Here is a 27,595-nt window from a genome sequence, read left to right as displayed (position 1 = left end):
ATCATACTCAGCCAATCTATCAGTTCCATCATATTGGTGCTATGAGCTGGAGTCTTGCCTATTAAGCCATCTGGCTTAGAGGATCGCAAATGTTTTGCTGTACGGAGAGAAGCAAACCGCCGCCCCACACAAATCACCACCTCCCTGTGCTCTTCTGGTGACATCTTGTGCAAGATCTCTGCTGCTCCAGCAGACAGCCTGTTTGTTCAGCATCCACCCTCATTTGCATGCACAAAGCTTAGACCAGGGGGGGTTAGACCATGGGTAGGCAAACTAATGCCCGGGGGCCAGATCCAGCCCAATCACCTTGTAAATCCGGCCCTGAGGTGGTCTGGGAATCATCTTGTTTTTACATGAGTAGAATGTGTCCTTTTATTTAAAATGCATCTCTGGGTTCTTTGTGGGGCATAGGAATTCATTCATTTCCCCTTTCCTTCAAAATATAGTCTGCCCCCCCCCCATGATCTGAAGGACAGTGGACCGGCCCCCTGTTAAAAAAATTAGCTGACCCCTGGGTTAGACCATGGCTGGATGAAGACTTTTAGAGATCTTTAGAGACCCTATAGCACTGAACAGATTATGGTGCCCTGACTGTATTATTTCAAAACGAAATTGAAAGAGTAACTTACGCAGGGGTTATGTTCCAGGGATTGCGTCTAAAGCCAAAATTCTGTATTGTCAATGATGGGTGGAATTGCCAAAGTATTTTTTCCAGGAAACGTGCTCCCTCTCCATTATATATAGAGAGAGCAGATGCAGAGGAGGAGATGTTGGCAGGTCTGGGAGGGGGTAAAACCTCTAAGGAGGTGAATTCCATTACGTCTTGTTGAAGACTGAGCATACTGTTGGGGATGGGGACTCAGTGTGTACATGTGGAATGGAAAAAGAGGGAATTGTGTAATATGGGGGTATCATGGAAGAGAGCATGGCTAGTGGATGGTTGGAAGTCTGAACAGAACCACTGCATTCTACAACCTCTTTTGCCGGTTCCAGCCAATCTCTGAAGTCGGAATAACTGGCCATACATAGGATTATGTTCATCGCACAAAGAGGCAGGTTCTACAGCCAGGGCACCCAGTTGCTGAATACAATCGGATTTAACAAGCATCTGCCTGTCCTAGTCCATCTTTCTTTTCAAAGCAAATATGAAAGACCTTCCTTCTTTTTTCCCCTGTAAGGCATTTGATGAGAAGGTTAATAACACACATTAGGTAGACAAGTGCCAAAGCTTTCCTCCTCCTTTTGATTTTGCAAGGCTTTAATCTTTGTTCCAGCTGTTCTAACCATCTGGCAGGGGCACTCAGAGGGGAATCTCTAAAGAGGATGACATGCACTCAGTAGCCACGATACCACTGATGGTTCTTCCTGTGCTGAAATGCTTGTCTGGAGCCAACCTCTCCAACCAACTGGCAGCTTTGTTGATTCAGTCAGGGGTTGCCAACCCTTTTGGGGGGCAGTAGACACATTTGATGCTGTGGGTTAAACCACAGAGCCTAGGACTTGCCGATCAGAAGGTCGGCGGTTCGAATCCCCACGACAGGGTGAGCTCCCATTGCTCAGCCCCTGCTCCTGCCAACCTAGCAGTTCAAAAGCATGTCAAAGTGCAAGTAGATAAATAGGTACCGCTCCAGCGGGAAGGTAAGCGGCGTTTCCATGCGCTGCTCTGGTTAGTTGTGCTGGCCACATGACCCGGAAGCTGTACGCCGGCTCCCTCGGCCAATAAAGCGAGATGAGCGCCGCAACCCCAGAGTCAGCCACGACTGGACCTAATGGTCAGGGGGTTCCTTTACCTTTACCTAGACACGTTTTGAGAAAGTAATCAACTAAGTTTTATTCAGAGAGAACCCACTGAAACCAATGAATGCAGTGAAGCTAGGTCCATCAATTTCAATGGGTCCATGCTGAGTAAAACTTGACTGACTACCATCCATCGGCATCAGCCCAAAATTGGCTATGTGAAATTGTTGTTGTTATTGTTAGAATCATGGAATGTGCTGCAGGTTAGCAAGTGATGGGACTTGGAGGCAGGACCTGCTGCCTCTGTGGATTCTGCCGCCTGAGGTGGTTGCTTCACCTTGCACGATGGGTGGACCTGCCCTGCTTAGTAAGGTCCATTGCTTATCGTGGTGGTCCTAGCATGGGGAAGGGCCATAGCTCAGTGTCAGAGCATCTACCTTGGAAGCAGAAGGTCCCAGGTTCAATCCCCAGCATCTCCAGGTAAGGGTGTCGGAAATTTGCGTCAGCCTCGATAGCTCAACTGGTTAGAGTGTGGTTCTGGGAATGCTGCATGTTCTTTCATTACAGGGGGTTGGACTAGATGATCCCCAGGGTCTCTTCCAACTCTACAATTCTATGATTCAATCCAGAAAGATGCTACTGGACAGTGTAGACAATACAGTCACACCCCGGGTTACAGACGCTTCAGGTTGCGCGTTTTTGGGTTACGGACGTACTGAAACCCGGAAGTACCAGAACGGGTTACTTCCGGGTTCTGGCGCTCATGCATGCACAGAAACACTAAATTGTGCATGCGCAGAAGCGTGAATCACAACCCGCGCATGCGCAGACGCGGTGCTGTGGGTTGCAAACACTGTGGGTTGCGAACGTGCATGCTGCACGGATCATGTTCACAACCCGAGCGTCCACTGTACTTAGCTAGATGGACCAATGTTTTGACTGCATAAGGCAGTTCCTACAAGTGTTCCTGATGTTGGGAAAGATTGAGGGCACAAGGAGAAGAGGACGACAGAGCACGGGTTTGTTGGACAGTGTTCTGGAAGCTACTAACATGAGTTTGACCAAACTGCGGGAGGCAGTGGAAGACAGGAGTGCCTGGCGTGCTCTGGTCCATGGGGTCACGAAGAGTCGGACACGACTAAACAACTAAACCACAACAAGTGTTCCGACAAATACTCTGCGTGTGACAATGACAATAGCTGTATATCCAGGGAAAGCGACCCCCGCCAGACCAGATCTCTCTCTTCCCTCTCTGTCTCTTTTCCAACAAACCTTCCTCGAAAGAAGGATTAAATGTCTTCTCCCTCGACTGTCTCCGTCCCTTTATTGATCTGCGCTCAAATGCCTTGGCTAAATATATCCGCCTGCGCTCTCACATCTAGGTTAACATGTCTCGTCCAGGTCGCTTCCTAGGAGTCCCTTCTAGGAAAGTCACCGAGCGCTGAAGATGTAAGGCGAGGCGGCGTCTCCTTTCTATATGTGTCTTATATTTCTCACCTGTCTTTCCGCCCTGTCCAAGCAAGGAGGTGCGCAGCTGGGGCAAACCTGAGCGAGAGACGCACCGGCCTGGCCGCGAGGGGGCGCAGCGTCACCCTCGTCCTGCGCTCCCAAGAATCATAAGCCGTCCTGAGGCAGATGCCAGAGACTGATGGCTCGCCGGTGGAAGCGGCCGCCTGGACTCCCAGCTGCGCGCCGCCACCATCGCAGGCCGAAGGAAACACGTGCGAGGCGCACACACGCGCTCGCTTAGCGGCTTCTGCAGTGGGGCGAGGCGGAGGCTGTTGCTGCCCGGCTCTGCTTGCCTCCCTGCTGCAGGAGACCGTGCGGGGTTGCAAAGATGTGAAGAGCAGGGAGGGTCTCTCTGCGCGTGGGGAACGCGACCGGGCTGCTAAGGGAGCGCAGATCGGACTTCTGGTGAGGCCAGAGGGATACCCCTCCCCTCCCCTCCCCCACACGCCACGATCCGCCCTCCCACCTCCGGACAGGTAAGCTGCATCCACCGCCTCCCGCGTTTGCGATGGAGAGCGCGCCGCGCGCAAAGATGGGTGTCAAGAGGACAGGGGAGTGTGTGGGTGTGTAATACCAGGTGTCTAGTTCCCCCTCCGTCCGCCCCGCCCCGCCCCCCACCGCAGGGAGGGAGCCCCTCTACCTCTGCAAGTTTGAGAAAGTCACCTTGACCTGACAGCCGCCAGGGTCGTTCCTGGCAAGGTTGAGGACCCCCCCCCCCAAGGTGTCCAATCTTCGAGATCTCCCTTCTCGCTTTTAAATGAATGGGGCTACTGGCTTCTCTGGAAGGTGGGCTTGATGAGATGTGGGTCACCCCCTGTTCGCAGCAGGGAAGTGTGCCTTTGTGTATGTGTGCTGGGAGGGGGAGGGAAATCTAATGTATATGTGTGTGCGTGTGTGAATAAACAATGCTAGGAATCGCCCCCGCCTTCTCTAAAGTATGTTAATTCTCTAAAATGGATGTGCTGCTTCTTCGCCTAATCCTCTCTCGCTGCAAATGCATCGCGGTGGTGCTGGTGAGTGGGGCGGGGGGGGGGAGCGGTGTAATGCGGGCAGAGCCCCAATTCCCAGTTAAATGCCAGATCAGCTGTTACTTAAAAGGAGGAGATTTTTTTTTTAATGTAATAGCTTGCTGCCAAAGAGAAATCCCCCCCTTCCGTTGTTGTTGTTTGTTGTTGGAGAAGCTTCCTGACAAAAGACGCCCCCTCCCCCTCCTCAACGCCGCTGCTTCGCAATCGTGCAGACGGACAAAGCGAGCGCACGTGCGAGTGTGCGGGCGCCAGGGTGCGCCACCCCCGGAGGGCAAAATTGCAGAGGATGACGCCCCCTGCAACACTTGGCGATGGGAAGTGCCTCCACGCACAGACTTATCGCTGGGTTTTGCGGGGAGGGATCTAAACGACTGAGGTTTGTGCTATGAAAGGGCTCAGTCGCCCTAGAGAGACAAATCACCCGCTTAGGGAGGAGAAATGAACAGGGCTTTTGCGGTTAGGAAAGTGATGGGGAAAGTATGAGATGGAATGACGGGTGGGAAGGCGGTATAAGGACCTGGCAGGCAAATCAGGGTGAATGCAGCACGGAACTTCTCCTATAACCATTGACAAACAAAAGAGTATAAATGATGCTCAGTGAGAACTAGATATAATCTAACCTCCGCTTAAGGTTTGTGCAAGCACATCAGAATTAATGCTCACTAAGCCCTTCTCCATTCTTTACCATAAAATATTTAAATTTAAGATGAAATTTATTCTATATATTTCTTCCTGCCCTTCTGATGGCTGACACAACCATGAAAAGCCAGAACTGCATTGGGGTGTCTCTAGATCCATTGGAATGCTGGGGTTAAGTTTGTCATCTCAATGGGTCTGTGTTGAGGATGATGGGCACTGGAGGCAGCCCAGTTAAAATTCAACACACCACACTCACACAAAATATACAAGGAAACTTGTAGCAGCTGAAGTTTAGGCATGGGGTTAAAATTTACAGGTTAGCTGAAACAAAAGACTTCCTGAACTGGATACCTTTTGTCATTTGTCATAACACTGTAATTGAGAGATGGTGGATCTCTTTGCCAGGAGAGCGGGTCTTGTAGCTGAGGCTCAATTGTGCACCTGAACTGGAAGGTGGACATCCATACTGTACATTCAAAGCTCTCTTATACTGTGTTAACAGTCTTGGCTTCCCCCAAAGAATTCTGGGAACTGCAGCTTGTGAAGACCCTCCTAACACCTCCCAGCACCCTTTGCAAACTGTAAACACTTGCATAACTGCTTAAAGTGGTATGTGATCACCTTAAATGTCTGCTGTGGGTGTGACCTTTTGAAGCCCCCAATTCACCTTTACCAGGAATTCCCCAGAGATCCTCATGCAAAATGCATCTTCTCAAGCTCATCCCTCTTCAGGAGACCCTTCAGTGTGCATTGCAGGGCTGATAATAAGGCTGACCTGTCTTGCTGGGTTATTTTAAAGGGAGTGCAGAAAGTGTGGGCATGAAATGCTCAAAAATGCTGTCTGAAATGTTGATTTTTATTGCATATGTTAAATGCATAAAAAGAATGTAATGGTCCTGAAAAGGAAAGCCAGCCAGACTGGGATTTGTGCATGAAAATAGGAAGCAGAAGGGTGGCTTTTCATAACAGTCCTGAGATACTGCACATGAAATCCTGTGGCCATTGAAATAATGCTAATGGGAGAGTTGGGACTTGATGGTAAAGCCCAGGCTTTGCCTACAAATGGCTGTTGCATCTCCCGGAAGGCTGTGCAGATTCCCATCCAAAACCCTGAAAAGGCACAGCTAGCTAGTGGCTAGTCAGCACTGAGTTAACTGGACCAATTGTCTGGCATAGGTAGCTTCCTGTCAGTTCAAGCATTTACATTGCAAGGGGTTAAGTAGCTGAGGCATAGAGCACATCCTTCGATTGGCCACAGGTCCCAGCTTGAAGGTTCAATCCCTAACATCTCCAGGTAAGACTCAGAAAGACAGCCTGCTTGAAATTTTGGGCAGCTGATGTCAGCTAGTATAGACAATATTGTGCTCTATTAGCTTTATCAGCATAAAGGGCCAGTGGCATAGAGGGGAGCCACAGGGACAGTTGCCCTGGGATTGCAAAATTTCAACATCCAGTGCTGCCTCAATACAGCTGTGTGCTTCCATCGCTGGGCTCCATTGAAAACAGCTTCTCTGTGCAAACCAGGAAATGTCCTCTCTAGACAACAGAACGACTTCTTTTCTTATCTCTGCGACTGCATTTTCCTGGGTGATGTGGATACTGTTAGGCCATTGAATGTGCATGTATACTCTGTCCATTTTCCTCCCACCCACCCCTCTGTGTGGCCCCGGGCGCTGGCAACCCACCCTAAGCCACTGATGTGGCCTGGAACTTGAACCTCATTGTTCAAGTCTATGCATATCTACTCCTATTAAATGAGACTTCCTTCCAGGTAAGTGTGAAAAGGATTGCAGTTGCCGTCTCTGAGCCTGGCTGCTGTCACCTGCTGCTTGCAAGCCCAATGTCCAGCATGCTCCTTCAAAGTTTCAGGCAGAGGTTTTATCCCAGCCATGCTCTCAATTCCCATCAGCCCATGCTTAACAGTCATGGGTGATGGGAGTTGCAATTCGGTGTCATCTGGAGGGCTACAGGTTCCCTGGCCTTCTCTTGGAGAACATTTGAGCAGGAGGTACTACTAGGAATGGAGATTAAGATCTTCTACACGGGAAAGCTTGTGTTTTGCTGCTATTCCATGGGCTCTCCATTACACCATTGCTCTGCCTTGTTTGACACTGTCTAAGTGTTGCTCTTACAATCTATTTATACAGTACTTGCTATCTGCTTCCCCACTGAACTGTTCTACTCCAGAGGCACTGCTGTATCCCCTGTTAAATGGAAAGAACTGTGGCCCTTCTCTATTTAGAGGCTGGGCACTCCCATAAAATAATGGCCCCAAGACAGAACTTTCCAAACTGTTAGTGTGTCACACGAATGCTCCCCGTGCCCCTCCCGGGGCTGGAAAGGAAATAGTTTAACCTCTGGTTTGCTTGTAAAACTGAATTACTGTGCCGTGAAATGTCTAAAAAGTGTGTCACCAACATGAAAAGTTTGGAAAGCTCTGCCCTAAAAGGTTACCATGAATATCTTGTTCATCAGCATCTGATCACTAGACCTGAGCATAATCAATGGAAGTATGGTGTCCAGATCAAGGGAAGTCATAGTGCCACTCTATTCTGCCTTGGTCAGGCCACACTTGGAGCACTGTGTCCAGTTCAGACAACACAATCTAAGAAGGGTATTGACAAGCTGGAAAGTGTGCAGAGGAGGGCAACCAAGATGATCAGGGGTCTGGAAACCAAGCCTTGTGAGGAAAGGTTGAAGGAGCTGGGGATGTTTAGCCTGTAAAGAAGAGACTGAGAGGAGCTATGATAGCAGCCTACATATGCAGCATCTCAAGGGCTTTCACATGGAAGATGGAGCAAGCTCATTTTTTCCTGCTCTGGAGACCCAAACTAATGGTTTCTAGGCACTAGAAAGGACATTCTGACTAAACATCAGGAAATACTTTCTGACAGCAAGAGCTGTTTGACAAGTCTGCCTTGTGGGGTTGTGGACTCTCCTTCCTTGGAGGTTTTCAAGCAGAGGTTGGATGGCCATCTGGCATGGATGCTTTGGTTGAGATATATGCATGGCAAGGGGTTGGACTTGCCCCTTGGGATCCCTTCCAACTTTGTAGTTCTGTGATTCTGTGATTCCATCTACAGATGCTGTGACCCCAAAGATACAGGACTTGTAGAAGGCTAAGTGGAAATTGACCTCCCATTTCAGGCAGCATCAGTTGGTTAGCCAGGAAGGAGAGAGATCTGAATATCTGTGCTGATTTTATATATTTTGTAGTCTATTCGCTGTAAAGAAAGGGTCTCTTAGCTAAGAGGATCTGAAGACCCCCACACTTAACACTGGGTCAAGATCACAGAGAACATCATCATTATTGCCTATATGCCGGAGGAGACAAGTTATTTGGCAAACCCACTTGGGGAGTGCTCTCCCTGCTGCCTTCACACATTTGGTAGGAGCCACTAAAAAAAATGAAAAAGAAATGGGCTTTAATGCTTACAAATCACCTCTGTTTTCTGAGGAAATGACATACATGAAACGAATGTTGGGGAATTCTAAATACCAGTTGTTGGAAACCACAGGAAGGGAGACTAGGACCACTGGCCTGACCCAGCAGGCTCTTCTCATATTCTTATGTTCTGTTTCAAAAAGTGGGTGGAAGCAACTGGGAAAGGGCATGTGAATTTCAGTGGTGGTGGTGTGGGTGGTTTAGCTATCAAGATTTTTTGTGTGTGAGAGAGAGAGAGAGGGAGGGAGAGAGAGAGAGAGCGCACACTCCCGGAGTGGCAGGGCTCAAAGGTTTTTCTACCTCAAGGAGTCAAGGGCTGAATCCCTTCCGTATTGTCAGTACCCTTTCAGCTTTTTTCAGACCCAGCTGACATTGTTTTAATTGTGGTTCTTCTCTGCCTTTGTCTGCATCTGCGTTAATATGGATATTTTATTATGGTTTTATTGTCCAGCTGATTATAGACAGCTGCACTGGGTGCCTTTTCAGATGGAAACATGTGATATTTTTATTAAAAAATAAACACAGTGTTAATTTTTTACAACTGTTCATAGGAATATAGGAAGCTTTTGGGTGCCAAGTTAGACCACTGATGCATCTAGCTCAGTACTGTTGGCATTGACTGACAGTGGCTCCCCAGAGTTCCAGTCTTCACCAGCCCTTTCCAGAACTCCCCCCCCTATGCAAAACAGGTAGTTACCACTAAGCCAGGAGCTCCCCCCCCCCCGAATGTGCTCCTGATATGTGTGCCTACTCTCTTCTAGTGACCTGAATGCCGTGGGATGATTTTGGGGAGATTAGTAAGTGGAAAGTGTCATCATTTAGCAAGGGATTGGACACTTACTGGTTTCTTTTTGGCTCCCTTCCAACAAACTGTATGATCTTACTTATCCTCAGTTACCCTGGAGGTAAGCAAGGTTTTCTAAGGATGGGTTGGGAATGAGATGAAGGAGAAAAGAGGATATTTTATGCTGCTTTCCCCCAAATCGTTAACACTAAACAGAATCACTCTGACCCGTCTGTCCACTATAGAGTCAAAATTACAGCTGTTGGGTTGTTGTCAGCCTGCATTTGTTTCCAAAAGCCTGGTATTCGTGGGTACTGAGTGTGCTGTGGAAAGCAATCTGCCAAAAAGCTAAAGGCTGGTGTGGTGTAGCAAGTGTGGTTTGCCAAGTCCCAAGTTCAGATCTCGCCACTGCATCAGCTCAGCAGACAGAGACATAAAGCAGCCCCCATTGCTTAGCCCCCAGATGCAGCAGGAAGAAGAGGACAACAACATCTCACCTTATTGAATTGTTGTATGGAGCACAGAGATAATGGGCTCGTTCATACTGTTGCTTAACATGGACAGCAAGCTTCAGGAGCCTTCATTGTCCACATGATGTTCTCCTCTATCACTGCCTTTCCCCCTCCCCCCCCCCACAATCTGGATTTAACCAATAGTATGGATGTTTCCCATGTCTCTGAAACATGCTCAGCAAGATTAACATTATTATTGTTACATATTTAAAGATTCACAAAAGTTGGGAGAAATCTGTCACAGTACAGTGAGCTGGGCCCTGTTTTCTTAGGAAAATTGGGCCAGACGATCTGTCCACCTGTCCTAATATTGCGTGTCCACCCATCTGGATATGGTCCACCTTGACTGACAGCTGCTATTCAGGATTCTAGGCAGACGTCTTTCTCATCACCTGCCAGCCAGTCCTTCCAGTTGTAGATGTCAGGGTTTGGACCTGGCACTTTCTGTCTGCAACACTTGCACTCCCCCCCCCCAGATGTTTTTCTCCCAGCCTTGCTTATAGAAAGTCTCTCTGCATGTACAAAGAGTCTTCTTTGTACATACCACCTATGGTAACCTGATGACCTGAGCTTCACATCAGGCCATTGCTCCCCATCTAATCTAGAGAGAAAAAGACCCTTTGTTTCCATTTCAAAGTACTGAGAATTAAGGCTGCTTTAGTGACCTGGCCAGACTTTAATGTAGTGAAACCCCCAATGCCTGGATTGAGCAGTAGCTGAGTGGCAGGGACATATGCTTTTCATGCAGAAGGTCCCAGGTTCAATCCCTGTCATCTCCAGGTATGGCTGGGAGAGACCTTTTGTCTGCAACCCCTGAGAGCAGCCACCAGGTCATAGAACCATAGAACTGCAGAGCTGGAAGGGACGCCAAGGATCATCTAATCCAACTTCCTGCGATGCAGGAATCTCAGCTAAATCATACATGGCAGATGGCCACCCTGATGGAGATAAGACGCATCTCATCTCAGTTCTAAGGAAGGAACTTCCGAGGGAGTCCATTCCACTGTGGAACACCTCTTACCGTCAGAAAGTTCTTCCTGAGCTAGATGGGCCAAGGATTTAACTTGGTCTGACCCATTTGGCTTTCTCTGGGGCTCCTTCAGTCCAGGACGACTGCCCTTAGGAGGGCCACTCACCGCTGATCGCCCCCTGCCTTTATCTCCTGTTAAGGAACAGGGACGATTCCGGGACTCGACCAAGTGGCGAGAGCCGCGTGTTGCGTGCTGGAGAGGAGGGGCGGAAGCGGAGAGAGGCGCCAGGAGAAGGCGAAGGAGGAGAAGGCAAGCGCGCTTTGCTGGGCTTTCGGAGCCTCGACTCTCCGCGCGCGCCGGGCAAGAACCCAGCGAAGGTGGCCGAGCGCCGCTCCTCCTTTCTCTCTCCATCACCTGGCGAGCAGGAGGCGGCGACGGGCGAAGGGAAGGTCTGGCGTTGGTATCGGCCAGGGATCCGAGATCTGATTCCCTAGGCAGGGAAGCGGCGAGGGGAGGAGGCGGATCTCCTCCTCTCCTCCTTTCCAGCCGTTTGTCTCTTTGCCACCAGAGAAAAAAAAGAAAGGCCAGTTGCTCTTGCCAGGGAGGGGAGGCAAGACCTCCCGAAGCTCCAGGGCATCGCTTCTCCCTCTGCCTGGCAGTGAAGGAATTCTGCATCCCGGCTGAAGCATCGTCTCTGCTCTCTCTCTCCTGAGCCATCCTTGTCTGGACCTGACACTTCACGCCAGGCTGTGTCTGGGATTCTGGAACGGGGTAAGGTAATAGAGATGGGAGAAGGTGTGTGTGTGTGTGTGTGTGTGTGTTGGGAGGAGAGGTGGTTCTGCCTAAAGCATCCTAAAGGTGAGCCTGAACGGGTCGCAGCAGGGATGCAACCTGTATATATGTGTTTATTGCGGGAGATGGGGAGGGGAAAATGCCCATCTTGCATGCTCGCCTTCCTTGAGGCTGCAATGCCAGGTAGGAAATGCAGGCTCATCTAAGGGGTAAATCCAGTTAATTCGAAGTTGCTACTGGGACGCAGAAGGTGGCTTGGCATCCCGTCCTGGTTTGCATTGGAAACGACAAGGGGTGCATTGGGGGGGGGTGTCCGGGTTATGATTTTTTTTTTTTAAGCAGTAGCGGATGCTGCTGCTGAAATGAGCCTGAGAGAAAGGGATGGCGGTGTGGAAGGGGGTCTCTCCCCACAGACACACTCCCCCTCGGTGCCCTGTGCCACGGACCTCTTCCCGTGACCTTGGGGAGCAAAGCGCTGGTTAGCGTTTCGCGCTTCAGATTTCTTTCTGTGTGACGAGGGTTGCGGGTCTGGTGTTTGCTATTCTCCCTTACTTTGCGCGGCTGTCAGAAGGCTCTCGATGGTGCGGTTTAGATGAGAAAGGCAGAAATGATATAGGTTCTATAACAAATCTGCACAATGTATAGAATGACAAAAAAAAAGCGCAAAAGAGAGCCTCCGCTTCGTTAGCAACTCTCCCCCTCCCTCCCTCCCCCCCCCACTTTGGCATATAGGGGTTGTCATGGATGCCTTAACCCCCCACTCCTTGATTATTTAAATGCCAGCCTCTGTTCCTTTCGTTCATCGCCTATCAAGCAAGGAGCTGGCCTCGGTCGCGGGCTGAGCCATTGTCGAATGTTCAGAACCACGGACAGCTCCCACAAGCGGCTGGGCGAAAAAAACGGGAGCGAGGGGGGGGGGGGGAAAGGGAGATTTGAGTAGCGTGCGCCTGGATAAGTAAAGACGGCATTTAAATTTAGCCCGTGGGCTTCAGAAGATTAGCCGCATCTTTCTGGGGAAATCGACTGAACTTGTGGCATGTCTTTCTCCTGGGCTGCGAGGACATAAAGGGATGCCTTGTACTGGCTCACCCCAGTGACCCCTGGGTTCCAGGTCTTCAGATGCTAGCAGGTTTCAGTAGGCTACTCAAGATCCCTTTGGAATGGGTTTTGTCGGTCCTTGTGGTCTTTAATGACTCTGTTGTTGCGTTCATCTGCTCAAGCCTTTGCACTCCATGATAATTACTTCAGAACCAACACACACACACAACTGCACACACACACACACACACACACACACACTGTCCACAGATCTTCAACACTATCCTTACAGTTGCAAACATGAACTAGACGCCCCACTAATAAAGCCTGCATTGGGGATATTTTGAAAAATTACCGGCTTTGTGAGCATGGCAGGGTAGTTTAAGGCAATTAAGGGGCAAGTGATCTTTGTTAACTGCTGGTGATCATACTCTTTGTGGCATGCAGAATATGGTAGCCAACAAATGCTACCTGCTGCCACATTCCACAGTTGGACTGCACATATGAGAGCAGAACAGGTTTAATTTTCAAACTCAAGCATGGTGTTTTTTTCCAGATTAGGTAACATGGATCTTTCAGACCCACCACCTCTACAAGTACCCTTCTGGATTCTTCTACGCTGGATTTTTAAACTTCTAGGTTAGGAATCACTAATCTACTTTAGTTGGTGCATAACTTTGCACTGTGTCTTCAGTGAAGGTAATAATCTACAGCATCATGGGGGGGCAGTTATTATTATTTCCATTTTTTTTGATGAAAAACATCAGGCTCAGCAAAATTGTCTTGCTCAGAAATGCTCAGCTGAAATGCACTCACATTAGATTGTACATGTCAACTGCTGTGCCAGGATTACTCCTGCATTTATCCCCAGGTTGCTGTAAATGTATTTCCAAGGAGTAACTTGCTGGATGTAACCTACCGATAGATAACTACAGTCAAAGTAACAGCATGAGGAAGGGCATAGCACCCATTGCTTTGTTATTTATTAATGTATATACCGATTGTGTGCCAAAATGGCTTCTAAGTGGTTTACAAGTGTGAAATCAATTATGAAAAACCCACGCATTAAATTAAAACATACAATAAAACAGTTCCATCAAAATATGAAAAACACACCCATTATTAATATATATAATAATCCAAGCCCACCAAGAAGCATAACGATTCAAATAGCTGAAAGATTAATTCAGATCATTAGATCAGGAAATTCACACTCAGGGTTTGTCTAATTCAAGTTTGGGCAAACAGGTGCGTCTCCAAAAGCCGACAGAATTCCAATACCGAGGGGGCTGCTTGTATTTTGGTATGGAGAGCATTCCACAACATGGGTGCTTCCAGTGAAAAAGCCTGCCTCTGTGTTACCACGAGCTGATACTCATCAGGCTGCGGCAAAACTAACTAGGTTCCATTTGCTGATTTTAATGCCCTTATTGGACAGTGGAGGGAAAGATGGCTTTTCAGGTAACGTGGTGCAGAGTTCTTTAGGGCTTTATATGGAAGTCACATGACTTACTTGCATAGGAGGTTCTGTGGCTAATAGGCAGTTGGTGCCAGAGCCCCAAACACTGGTGTGCCCAATAAGGAGCATCTGTACTGCAGTGGAGCCTTTAAACCATCTTAGAATGGGGAAAACAAAACGACATTAGGTTAAATCTTGCAGAAACGTAACTGATCCACTGAATAAGGAACACAACAGAAGGCTGCATGTCCACTCTTGGGGACTACCGCCCTGCACCAAAGTAATGAGCAATAATCACTCAAGAGGGAGGTACAGTTTGTTGTGAGTTTCATTGGCCACCCAACAGGTTATCAATGCTGTCTGATTACTTGGCATCTGGCAGTTAGTAATAAATGCACCCCGTTCCATTTGGAACTGCCAGTGTGGGTTTCCATTTTGCAGAGACCTCTTTCTATACATGGGCTATTGTGTTCCAAAGGCCTCTGGGGAGAAAAGCCGATCTGAGACTTACACACTTGCTGCTGGAATTCACTGTCTTGGCTCTCACAATAATGACAGTGGCACGGCCGGCTCTCTTTATAACCGAATCAACCTTATGAGCTACTTGATGCTATCTGGGAGGTAGCAGCGGTAGAAATCCCTTAGCAAAGTAAATAAGGCAAAGCTGCCTGGTGACACAGTTATTATTGGCACAGATGTATGATCCTCCCAAGTATTTAAGCAGAACGTACGTAATTCTAAAGAAGTGAAGCATTGTTGGGAGGTTGATGTGGGTAGGCAGTAGGCGTCTTGCTGGTTTAATTCCCATTTGTTTTGGTCAACTCGAGCATCTTTTGGTCTCTTGAGCAGGTGTTTCATCTTCTTGCTGTCTTACTGTTTTAAGTGCATCTTCTCATGCTCACTTACTTCCTTGATCTGTTAGAATTTAGAAGAGTCCATTTGCTTTTGAAAAGAGAGTGCCAGAGAATTATGGGTGGTGGTGTATATATATATATATATATTTGCTTTCGTAGATTTTCACGGGTACAGGAATGCAGGTTTTGGTGTCTTCGGGTGTCTTCCCGTGTAAGAGTCGGGGTGTCTGGGCGACGTTTCGACGAGGTCTCACTCGTCATCTTCAGGCTGGTGCTTTCGGCTTCTTGTTACTGGAACAGAGCAGAATCTGGTGTTTGAGTTCCTATAAATACTGTTGAGGGGTGTGGTGTATAGCCTCCAACGTTCTGGGCAGAGAGGAAGTTCCTAGATTAGTGTGCCTTTTCTTCTTTTGTTCCTTAATTACTTGAGGGATATCTTGAGTGATTTCATGAGTGATATTCTGAATACCACTGGGTGGGTCATTAAGTGTAGATTAGTTGCTAAAGCTTTCGTGTCTTGACCTCTTGAGCTTGTGAAGAGTTTTTCTGAGAAGATGGCTGTGCTGCATTTAGTTGTGCTCTGGCTTGGCTTCGTGTATAGGGGCGAGCTGTAATTTTGTGCCTTGTGCCAGCCAGATCTGTGTAGGGATTGCAGGGGGGTGCAGCATCCGGAGGTGCCACTATAGTTTGGCTACTGGATGGAGTCTGTAATATGTCTGTGGAGAGGGTCTGGGTTTGGGTCTGGTGTGGTTGATTGGTGACGGCGTTCTGTGTGCCTCTGGTTCTGGTGTCGGTTTTTTGTGGGGAGGGCTAATTTCCAGATGTCAGGCAGGCGGGACGTGTCGTCACGCTTGTTCATGTTGTGAGGGTGTTTCTCTATCTCGATGGCTTCCATGATTATTCTCTTGTGGTGATGTTCCATGTTAAAGAGCAATTTAACATTCCAAATTGCTCTTTAACATGGAACATCACCACAAGAGAATAATCATGGAAGCCATCGAGATAGAGAAACAAGCGTGCCTGACATCTGGAAATTAGCCCTCCCCACAAAAACCGACACCAGAACCAGAGGCACACAGAACGCCGTCACCAATCAACCACACCAGACCCAAACCCAGACCCTCTCCACAGACATATTACAGACTCCATCCAGTAGCCAAACTATAGTGGCACCTCCGGATGCTGCACCCCCCTGCAATCCCTACACAGATCTGGCTGGCACAAGGCACAAAATTACAGCTCGCCCCTATACACGAAGCCAAGCCAGAGCACAACTAAATGCAGCACAGCCATCTTCTCAGAAAAACTCTTCACAAGCTCAAGAGGTCAAGACACGAAAGCTTTAGCAACTAATCTACACTTAATGACCCACCCAGTGGTATTCAGAATATCACTCATGAAATCACTCAAGATATCCCTCAAGTAATTAAGGAACAAAAGAAGAAAAGGCACACTAATCTAGGAACTTCCTCTCTGCCCAGAACGTTGGAGGCTATACACCACACCCCTCAACAGTATTTATAGGAACTCAAACACCAGATTCTGCTCTGTTCCAGTAACAAGAAGCCGAAAGCACCAGCCTGAAGATGACGAGTGAGACCTCGTCGAAACGTCGCCCAGACACCCCGACTCTTACACGGGAAGACACCCGAAGACACCAAAACCTGCATATATATATATATATATATATATATATATATATATATATATAGATAGATATATAGATATATAGATATATAGATATATAGATATAACGATATATAACTAGTATCTGTTTATTTACAAATGTACATGCTGAGTTGATGTAGGCAGCCCAGCAGTGTCAGTCTTCAAAGCAGCATTAGTCTTGCCAACTCTCAAGGAAACAGCCTTTCCAAAGCCAATCCTTCCCAGCCATCTCAATAACTCTCCAATGCGTATCTCCTTCACTAACTATGTTCTAGCCACCATAATTATTTAGCATCCACCCAGTTAGGTGGAAGGGTGTTTTATAACTAGAAGACACCAGCTGTAAATGCTGATTTAAGAGAACATCATCTAGACCTTGGTGTCCATTAAATTGTAGAGTTGGAAGGGACCCCAAGGGCCATCAAGTCGAACCATCTACATTGCAGAAATCTATGAAGAAGCATCTTTAGCTCTTGGTTCATAAAACCTAGGGGAAAGGTGATCTCACCTGACTCCATTCCTATTACAACATTTTTGTTTTTACAACAAAAGTGCTGACACCCAAAATATCCAACATATTCGTTTTCCTAGTTGGCTTGACGTGACACTTCCCATATCTGTGCTTCTTCCGCGATCATGTTGCCTTGAGATATTGCAGATTGTTGGGTAAGCATTTTTGGACTGGAATGGGAAAGTCTAGCTGTTATATTAGCCCTATAATAATGTTTAACTAGGAGCAATAATGATCTGTCTCAAACCTTTATAGAGGTCTCAGCAGGCAGTTTTATACTAAGGTGTTTGTCAACTCTGGCTACAAAAATATGTGAGAATGGAGATAAGGCAAAAATATAAAGATAGCAGAGCCTGGGAATGAATGTGGACAGTGGAATACAAGCATAGTTAGTAGCATGAGTTAACCACCTGCATCTGAACATTTACGGCCCTCAATAAATATTCTGATGGTCCCTTTGCTGGTTTTATTTTCCTTTCTCAATTTATCAGTGTAACAACACAGTATGATACATCTCCCATTCCCTTTTCAGTACTGTCATATGGCTGGTCTTTAAAAGGTCTAATCTAAAGCCCATTAAAGTGTGAGTTCAGTGCTGAGCAGCTGTGGAGTTTTAGAGCTGCAGCATTTGCGACTCATCAAAGACCAGATCAGGCTGGCAAAAGCCTTAAACAGCATCTCTGGGTCAACTCAAAGGTGGTGGTGGTGGGGAATCCTATCTGATTTACAGTTTAAGGTTTAACACGCCTTTACTTTTGTTGTGCGAGGTAGGGTCTGTGTGGGGATGAGGCAGGCCTTACTATGAAGCAACTTGAAGCAATCGCTTTAGGACGTGGATAAGGGAAAGATAGGTGGATGGGATTTGGCCATCCATTTTGGGTGCAAAAAGTATCTACAGCCAGCAGAAGAGATTACATTTATATCTATTTGTCTTTTGGGTCTAGGGATCTTCTTTCCATCTAGCTATCCTATACTGTGGCTTGGAGAAACACAAGGGAAATGGTAATTAATACTGCAGGGCAAGGCAAATCAGGACCCTGGCCAGCTCCCCGTGGGCCCTTTTAGCTGAGCTTTGGAAGATGTTGTCTCAGCAATGGCTTAGTCTTGGGGTGACTGGTGCATTATCTCGATCAGAGTCCTCCTCTGGCCAACACCGGCAACGTGAGCCTGGGTGCACATTCCTAACCAGCTCTCTAGGCCTTAATAGGTACTTGTTAATGGTTTAGCCCTATGTGTAGTTTGCTCCTGCTCACCATTACCTCTTGTAAAAGACATAGAAAGCAAAAAACTTAAATACCGTATTTTTCGCCCCATAAGACGCACCGGCCCATAAGACGCACCTAGATTTTTTGGGGGGGAAATAAAGGGAAAAAAAATTATTTCCCCCCCAGGTGCGCTGCGCTACACCAGGAGCTTGGGGCGTGCGGAGCTCAGCGCGCCCCAAGCTTCTGCGTGCCGGCAAGGTCTCCGCTAGCGTGGGAGAGCCGGGCGCCTCTCCCAGGGCTAGCGGATCCCTGCGCTAATCCAGAAGCTTGGGGCGTGCTGAGCTCAGCGCGCCCCAAGCTTCTGCATGCCGGCAAGCAGTCCGCTAGCCCTGGGAGAGCCGCGGGGCTCTCCCAGGGCTAGCGGATCGCTGCGCTACACCAGGAGCTTGGGGCGTGCTGAGCTCAGCGCGCCCCAAGCTTCTGCGTGCGCGCAAGCAGTCCGCTAGCCTTGGGAGAGCCGCGGGGCTCTCCCAGGGCTAGCGGATCGTTGCGCTACACCAGGAGCTTGGGGCATGCTGAGCTCAGCCGGCCCCAAGCTTCTAGGTACGCGCAAGCAGTCCGCTGCCGCCCCAAGCCTCGCGCACCCGGTGGGACCTCCTGCCGGGTGCGCGAGGCTTGCAGACACTCGCCCGAAGCAGGGGGAGCCCTCCCGAGGGCTCCCCGTGCTTCGGGCGACAGGCTGCTGCCCTAAGCCTCGCGCACCCGGTGGGACCTCCTGCCGGGCGTGCGAGGCTTGCAGGCATTCGCCCCATAAGACGCACCCCGATTTCCCCTTCATTTTTGGAGGGGAAAAAGTGTGTCTTATGGGGCGAAAAATACGGTATACCGCCACATTTTCTATCCATTTGCCTCCCCATTTATTTTCCATTGTCCCAAGCCAGGATGCTCTTAGCGTGCATGTGAGCTGGGCTCTCAGTAGCTGCTCTACTTTTAGGTTAATCAGAGCTTTGGTATGAGTGTATTTTAGAAACAAGGCAAGAAGGGTGATAAAATATTTTTTACATCAGTTTAATAATAAAGTCCCATTAACCATCCATAACATCTAGAGATAGAGGAGGAAAGACATTAAAATAAATTAGTTTCACAGGATTTCTGTGATTCTGAATGTAAGGGAAAATATAGGAATAGCAGTGCTGGGTTGGCGCATCCTTCACGAGCCTTTTCAGTTCACCATTTATGGAACATCCTCTCTGGTGAGGTGTGTCTGCCCCCTTCTTTATTAACATTCCTTTTTACCCAGTCATCTTATGGCTGTAACCTTGAAATTATTAGCTGTGTGAGCATGTGATTGTTTGTAAATGTTTTTAAATATGTTGGTATTTTATTTTTAATTGTATTGTGTTAGCAGTGGCATGTTTGCTCTCCTTTGGTTGGAAGGGTGGGATATAAATTTAATAAAACTATCTTCTTCATCAATGAATTAGACATCTGTACAGCTGTGACTGTGCTGCACAGCTCAGGATATCAGCATCACAGCACAACTTCCCAGTTACTTTGGCTTGTCACGTCCTGACATGCTAGGCTCCTGTGCTGTTTGAAAGGCTCAAAGTTCACAGTTTTGCAGTTGTTTACACTCAAGCATCAAGAACCAGTACTCAAAAATGGGGAACCCCCCCCCAAAAAAATTAGGTTTTTACAAAAAGAAAAACCAGCCTGAGCCAGAGTGGTTATAAATGCCCTCTTATGACTTACCACTTTATTCTGACCTTAAAGAACTGTTCTCTCGACTCTGTCTTTTCCTTCCACTTCCTGGCTGCGTTTATGTTTGTGAGCCTGATGAAGGTTCTGGCCTCTCTTTGTTTAAATTAATGTGAGCTGTTTGGGGAGACAATAATTAGACTGATAGATGGATTAAAACAATAGTCACAGTATCACAGAATTGAAGAGTTGGAAACGACCACAAGGACAATCCAGTCCAACCGTCTGCAATGGAGGAATCCTTTTACCCAACGTGAGACTCGAACCCACAGCCCTGAAGGAGATGGGTGCTTAGCAACCAGACAGAGTAGCATGATGATATTCATGTTCTTCGATCGGTTGCGCAGTTCTGATGAAGTTTTCCTCAGTATGGTTGCTTGATCTATGGTTTTAAGCTCAGTAATAAGTTGCAACAGACTGGAAAGAGAAGTTGTTGAATTGCAACTTATTACCAAAGTTAAAACCATGGAGAGACCTGGTCTGAATAGAGACAATGGATTCTTATCTCATTATACATGATAAAGCTATTTTTAGCCATCTCACCCCTTGCTTTTTCATGTAAGACCAATTGCAGTTGTTAACAGTCGTCAACAGGTTTACCACACCTATCAGCCAATCACCCATTCCCACCACCCTTCTGAGTAATACCCCTCCCCACCCTCTCACTATTTACATTGGTAACTTGGGTTACATAAGCTACAGATTACAGACGTTTCAGGTTACAGACTCCGCTAACCCATAAACAGTACTTCGGGTTAAGAACTTTGCTTCAGGATGAGAACAGAAATGGTGCTCCGGTGGCGTGGAGGCAGCAGGAGGCCCCATTAGCTAAAGTGGTGCTTCAGGTTAAGAACAGTTTCAGGTTAAGAACAGACCTCTGGAACGAATTAAGTTCTTAACCCAAGGTACCAGTGTATAAGGGTCTGGTGACTTCTGCTTCAGTGTATCTGAAGAAGTGTGCATGCACACGAAAGCTCATACAAATAACAAATTTAGTCTGTCTCTAAGGTGCTACTGGAAGGAATTTTTTTTAAATTTTGTTTTGATTACGGCAGACCAACACGGCTACCTACCTGTAGGGATATTAGTTGTTAGCTTTGGGAGATGTGTATCAGTGTGGTTTCCCATTGATGTTCTATGTTGGACTGTGGGCTTCTGTGGAGCTGTATGCTGGAACACCAATCCCCCAAAACACTCACCTACGTTGGATTCAATGTTACTTGCCATTTCATGCAACTTGCCACAGAGTGATGCTGCAAGGCAGGGGTTGAGGACTTCAAGCCTGGGGGCCAAATTTGGCCCTCAAAGTGCCTTTGCCTGGCCCTCTCGACTCTCCCCCCAGGCACAGCCCCTTTCTCAAAGTCACCCCTTTCTCAAAGTCACCCCCCCCAAATTGCTTGAACTCAGTTCTGGCATCTTTCAGGTGGGCACCATTGCCATTATAAGGGAACAAGACAAGGGTTCATGGTGAGTTAGAATAAAAGAATTATGGAACTGGAAGGGAACCTGAGGGTCATCTAGTCCAGCCCCCTGCAATGCAGGGCTATGCAGCTGTCCCTTATGGGGATCGAACCTGCAATCTTGGTGTTATCGGCACCATGCTCTAACCAACTGTGCTATCCATCTGCTTAGCTCTGACACCTCTTTTTATAGAAAAATAACACTGCTTATTGGTCATGTTTTGCACCATCCTTGAGTGTTTTTGCTTGGCTGGAATGTCATTGGCCCCTGATAATGCCACTTGCTTGGCTAAATGGAGGATAGAGAGAGAGAGAGGAGTGTGACTGTGTGTAGAAACTAATCAACTGTGCAAATGTATTATTATTATTATTTGCTCCTTCCACTTTTGGCTCTGCAGCTCCCTAAATTTGCCTAGAAGGCAATCCGACCCTATCCTTTGCTGTAAATTTTGGAGATTACCGCTATCCTAAGAGAGTGTTTCATTTGGAAAGCTACTAGACTATAGCCACTAAAGTTCTCATTTGTCTAATGGGAAGAAAAAAAATCCTATTTGCTCCCCTCCTTACTCTCTGTCTTTTCAAGAGTTCCCTAAATGAGTCTAGGGATGAGTAATAGGGAACTTGAGAGTGAAGCATAATGGAAAAAGAAGAAAGGCTTTTATCAGGTGGAACCACTAGTGGGTGCCGTTACAATAACGTATGATTTGAAATGCATTGGATGGTTAACTGTGTTCGTTTTGAGTCCAGTATATAGAAATGCAGAGCTGTATCCCTAGACAGAACGCGGTAAGACCCTGTTTATAAAATAAAGCCCTTTGCAGAGTGGCTGAGTGCTTGAAAGCCTGGTAGAGCACAGACTTTGCATTCAAAAGGCCCCAAGTGCAGTTCTTAGCATCTCCAAGTAGGGCTAGGGAAAGACTCCTGCCTGCAACCCTAGAGAGCTATTGGGAGTCAGTGTCAGCAGTACTGAGCTTAATGGATCTATGGCAATGTTTCCATATAGTTAGATAGGTATAGCTATAGTAGATATGCAGCACACTAAGAACGTAACATAGGAATACCTGGATCAGGCCAATGGTACGTTTCCAAGCACAATTCAAAGTGTTGGTGCTGACCTTTAAAGCCCTAAATGGCCTCCGTCCAGTATACCTGAAGGAGCGTCTCCACCCCCATCGTTCAGCCCAGACACTGTGGTCCAGCTCCGAGGACCTTCTGGCGGTTCCCTCGCTGCGAGAAGTGAGGTCACAGGGAACCAGGGAGAGGGCCTTCTCGGTAGTGGCACCTGCCATGTGGAATACCCTCCCACCAGATGTCAAGGAAATGAACAACTCTCTGACTTTTAGAAGACATCTGAAGGCAGCCCTGTTTAGGGAGGTTTTTCATGGTTGATGTTTTGGCCTGTTTTTATTATTCTGTTGGGAACCCAGCCAGAAGGGCGGGGTATAAATAATAAGTTATTATCATCTAGTCCAGCATCCTGTTCTCACAGTGGTGAACCAGATGCCCCTATGGGAAACCAGGGAGCAGACCATGCGCACAAGATCCCTCTCCCCTCCCATGGTTTACAGCAACTGGTATTCAGAAGCATTGTTGCCTACAGATGCGGAGGTAGACCATAGCCATCACGGCTAATAGACGTCAATGGCCTTATCCTCCATGAATTTGTCTAATCTCTCTTTTAAAGCCATCCAAGTTGGCAGCCATCGCTCCTCCTGGGGGAGAGAGTTCCATAGTTTGACTATGTGCTGTGTAAAAAAGTACTTTCTTTTATCTGTCTTAATTCTTCAAACGTTCAACGTCATCTGATGTCCTCAAGTTCTTGTGTTCTATGGGAGGGAGAAACACTCGCCTTTTCTCTAAACTAAAAAGTCTGAGGTGTGCTCTCTCACACACTCCTCTACAAATGCAACTGGAAAACTTAATTGCACACACAGTTTGTTTGCTTCTTTATTTATTTAAAGGGTGTGTACCCCACTCTTTGGGACGTGGGTGGCGCTGGGGTCTAAACCACAGAGCCTAGGACTTGCCTATCAGAAGGTCGGCGGTTTGAATCCCCACAACAGGGTGAGCTCCCATTGCTTGGTCCCTGCTGCTGCCAACCTAGCAGTTTGAAAGCACATCAAAGTGCAAGTAGATAAATAGGTACCGCTCAGGCGGAAAGGTAAACGGTGTTTCCATGCACTGCTCTGGTTCGCCAGAAGCAGCTTAGTCATGCTGGCCACATGACCCAGAAGCTTGTACGCTGGCTCCCTCGGCCAGTAAAGCGAGATGAGCACCGCAACCCCAGAGTCATCTGTGACTGGACCTTTACCCCACTCTTCAGCCAAAAAGGCTCTAAAATCATCTTACATGCAATTAAAACAAGACAGCCCCTACCCACAGGCTCATAATCTAAAAACGGCGTACAAGGGAAAGGGGGCAGGCAGGGAAGAGGAAAATAAAAATTTATATTCAGGCACCAATTTGTAAAGAGTTGTTTCTGCAACGACCATCTGGCACAGTTGTGTGTTGCAAATAGAAACAAGTGTTTTCTGAAGTTGTCAGCACAGAATGATCAATACCTTTATACAGACTTTGTGTTGGGAGCTGTCCTGAGCCGCTTTGCCACACCAAAACCAGACATCAGCCAAGAATATGCTGCTCACAAGGGGAATTTTCGGGCAGGATGGCTCCCTTTTCGGAACTATAATCGCCTGTACAGCTGACTTCTCCTTTTCTCCCCTCCCCTCCCACAACAGATTCGCTGCTAGATAATATCTTAGTAACATGAATCATGTGTTATTATTAGTGCACATTAAAGTACGGGCACAAAGGAGGCAGGGAAACATGTATGCATTTATTTCTTTGTGAAATCTGCATACCACCCATCTGCCAAATGGAGTTCCAAATGCACATTAATTAAGCAACACAGACAACATTTGTAAGAAAAAGGATAAGCAAGGATAAAATGAGAATATTGAACTGTTTCAGACAAAAGGGGGAAACACAAATAAATCGAGCACCAATTGTTATTTTGTTTAGTTTTCAATTACGAAGCCCTGGAAGTGGCTAGGATTAGATTTCCTTGCAGATACAAGGGGTGGCAATTTATTATTATCATTATCATTTTATTATTATATCCATTTATAACACTGCTTAATGCCAAAACAGGTTTCCAAGTGGTTTACAAAGTATGATGCAGACATTAAAATATGAGCACCCATAATTAAGATGCACAGTACAACAATCCCATTAAAATATATGCACCTGCAATTAATATATATATAATAAAGCAATCCCATTAAATCAGCACAAAAATTGAAACAGTAGTCTTGGGTGCATCTTCCCAATACAGACCAGGCCTTGCATGTTTCAGGAGCAAGTCCTCTTTTTGTAAATTGCTTTGAGCCCATATCTCAAAGCAATACTTGCCTCACAAATGTAAGGCAAAAGATGAGGTCGCTGACCCTATAAAAATGGTGGTCGGTGTGCAGTGCATTGTGGGACAATGTACCATATTTGCTTGTGCACAAATGGGAGGGCTTCTCTGTAGTGTAGGGTAGGGTTAGGGGTAATGAATCATGTACCATCTGCTGGGGACTGATCAGAAGTGTGAGTTGCCAAGTGGTTATTGCAAATCTGCTGTTTTGGCAGAGGAATGCTAAGTATGGAAAACCAGCAGAACTTACACTGCCTTAAACTAAGCGGGCCAAAGTTATCTCTATTCCAAACACTGCTCAGGAGATGGGCTGCTGCCAGCAAAGCTTGCTTAAGCCTGCAGAGGGGAAATTTTGACTTAAACAGCCCTTTTTGCTAGGGTATGTACTGCTGGGTTGCCAGGCCATGTAACCAAGCTGAAGTCACCTCACCACTCCCCTGGAATGAGACCCAGTTGAGCTGGGATGAAGGAGTTACACTGGCATATCTCCAGCTGAGCTGGGCTTATGTTAGCATCGGCCGGATGATCCAGAGATCTTCTGGATCCTAACACCTTCATCCCAGCAGATTGTGGGTTTGGACTGCTCCCTACATTTGTAGTAGCAGCAGCAGCAGCAGCAGCAGCAGCAGCAGCAGCAATAATAATATAGTGGTACCTCGGGTTACATATGCTTCAGGTTACATTCACTTCAGGTTACAGACTCCGCTAACCCAGAAATAGTGCTTCAGGTTAAGAACTTTGCTTCAGGATGAAAACAAAAATTGTGCTCCTGCGGCGCGGCGGCAGCAGGAGGCCCCATTAGCTAAAGTGGTGCTTCAGGTTAAGAACAGTTTCAGGTTAAGAACGGACCTCTGGAATGAATTAAGTACTTAACCCGAGGTACCACTGTAATAATAATAATGATGATTAATAATACCTCTTGCCTAGTTTCTGTACACTGGGATCATCAAATTGTTGAATGACAGGGCAGTCATTTCAATAAATGATCAATAATAAACAGGTTCATTTATAGGATAATGATGGTGATGGGGTTTTCAGTCGAGACTAATAGAGGCTTCGCCCCTTTGAAAATGTGTAGGAAGAGAAAATTCTGTTCAGGGACAAAGCATTACAGAAGGCTATTAATTTAGGGAAGGCACTTTAAATGCATAGGCATTTGCAGAGGAGACTGAATTGCCTTTAGAGGCATACAATGAGCAGTTAAGCGCTGCAATAGAAGAAAACAGATTGTGTTGTAATTAAAGTGGGCTTAGCTAACCTGAACGACAGAGAGCTTCATTGCAGAGCAGGGCTGGAGTGATCCAGTTCTCCAGATTCTGACAAGCTGCAGGGAGCTTCTATAATGGGGACATCCTTGTGAATTCTTCACTACTTCACTGCATGGGCAGCAAGTGATGATTTGCCCCACGTTTTGAAGAGGGCTGAGGCATACTGGTAATTTCTGTTTGCTGCTACAGGTTTAATTTGGAGCTGGAGTCTGCATTTGGTTTCATGCTGTTTTCATGCATCTGTGAGTGACATGAGCATGTCACATGGCGTGCACATGCCATTGTGGATTATTATTGAGGGGGTCCAGCCCCCTCCTTGAAAATTTGGGGGGCAACTCATCACCTCATCCCTGCCACCCAGATGGTGCCCTTGGTCTTATCTTATATATGCTCTTACTGTGATTTATTGTTGAGATATAGATAGATAGATAGATAGATAGATAGATAGATAGATAGATAGATAGAGATAGATAGATAGATAGATATAGATAGATAGATAGATAGATAGATAGATAGATAGATAGATATAGATAGATCTCTTCCTGGAAACCCTTTTAGCATGTGGGGAAATGATATAAAATATACAAAATGTTTCTTTTTAGGGTCCACCTTACTTCTGTAATTTTAAATTGTTTCAACTATTTTTTAATATTATGCAATACTGTTGTTGTTTTTTAAAAATAATAATTGTTGTAACCTCCCTTAAGGTGAAAGGTAGGAAATAAATTTTAACAATAATTGTAGTGATCATTAGATTATTTTGCCTGATGTGTAATCTGGTAATAGATTCAGTGATGTATAGAACCCCTATAATTTTCTTTATTAGTCTTCTAGAAATTCTTTTAGCTTCCTTAAAGTTTCTCCATTCACTTCAAATGTTGCTTTAGTCCAGTGATAAGGAACCTGTAGCCCTCCAGATGTAGTTCCAACTCCAGTCACCCTCAATCAGCATGAGATGACAGATGTTTTGTTCCAGCAACATCTGGAGGGCCATCCCTGATTTAGTCTGAAACAATGTTTCCCAAATTTGGGTCTCCAGCTGTTTTTGGACTACAACTTCCATTATCCCTAGCTAGCAGGACCAGCGGTCAGGGGTGATGGTAATTGTACAGTGGTGCCCCGCAAGACAAATGCCTCGCAAGACGGAAAACTCGCTAGGCGAAAGAGTTTTCCGTTTTGGAGGTGCTTCGCAAAACGAATTTCCTATGGGCTTGCTTCGCAAGACGACAAAGTCTTGCGAGTTCCTGCGGGGTTCCCCCCCTTTTTCTAAGCCGCTAAGCCGCTTATCAGCTGATCCGATCAGCCGATAATCCGCTAAAAGCTGCTAAAAGCCGCTAATAGCGCTAATAGCGCTAATCCGCTAATCTGCTAATCCGTCAATGGGCTTGCTTCGCAAGACGAAAAAATCGCTAGACGAAGAGAATCACAGAACGGATTCTTTTCGTCTTGCGAGGCACCACTGTAGTCCAAAAACAGCTGGAAACCCAAGTTTGGGAAACACTGGTCTAAAATATTGATGGGCTTTCTAGTTTGAAAATA

The 27,595-nt window shown here is 46.7% G+C and overlaps 1 protein-coding gene and 1 long non-coding RNA gene across 6 annotated transcripts in view; one reads left to right on the top strand and one right to left on the bottom strand.

The window, feature by feature from the left end:
• The window catches only part of LOC309530689, a 165,397-nt gene that overhangs the window by 7,240 nt on the left and 130,562 nt on the right, over nucleotides 1-27,595 (bottom strand). The window lies entirely within an intron of this gene.
• The window catches only part of GRM5 (glutamate metabotropic receptor 5), a 291,461-nt gene continuing 267,213 nt past the window's right edge, over nucleotides 3,348-27,595 (top strand). For 2 of the 5 annotated variants that reach the window (XM_082219006.1, XM_082219007.1), the window contains exon 1: nucleotides 10,878-11,396. The gene's annotated coding sequence lies outside the window, so the exon portion shown is untranslated. Of the gene's footprint in view, nucleotides 3,723-10,877; nucleotides 11,397-27,595 lie in introns of those variants that run through there. The other 3 variants (XM_082219004.1, XM_082219005.1, XR_014218745.1) reach the window with 3 other exon arrangements.

Source organism: Podarcis vaucheri (genome assembly GCF_965113315.1).
Source record: "Podarcis vaucheri genome assembly, chromosome: 4".
NCBI lineage: Eukaryota > Metazoa > Chordata > Lepidosauria > Squamata > Lacertidae > Podarcis > Podarcis vaucheri.
This window is presented reverse-complemented; position numbering and strand designations above follow the sequence as displayed.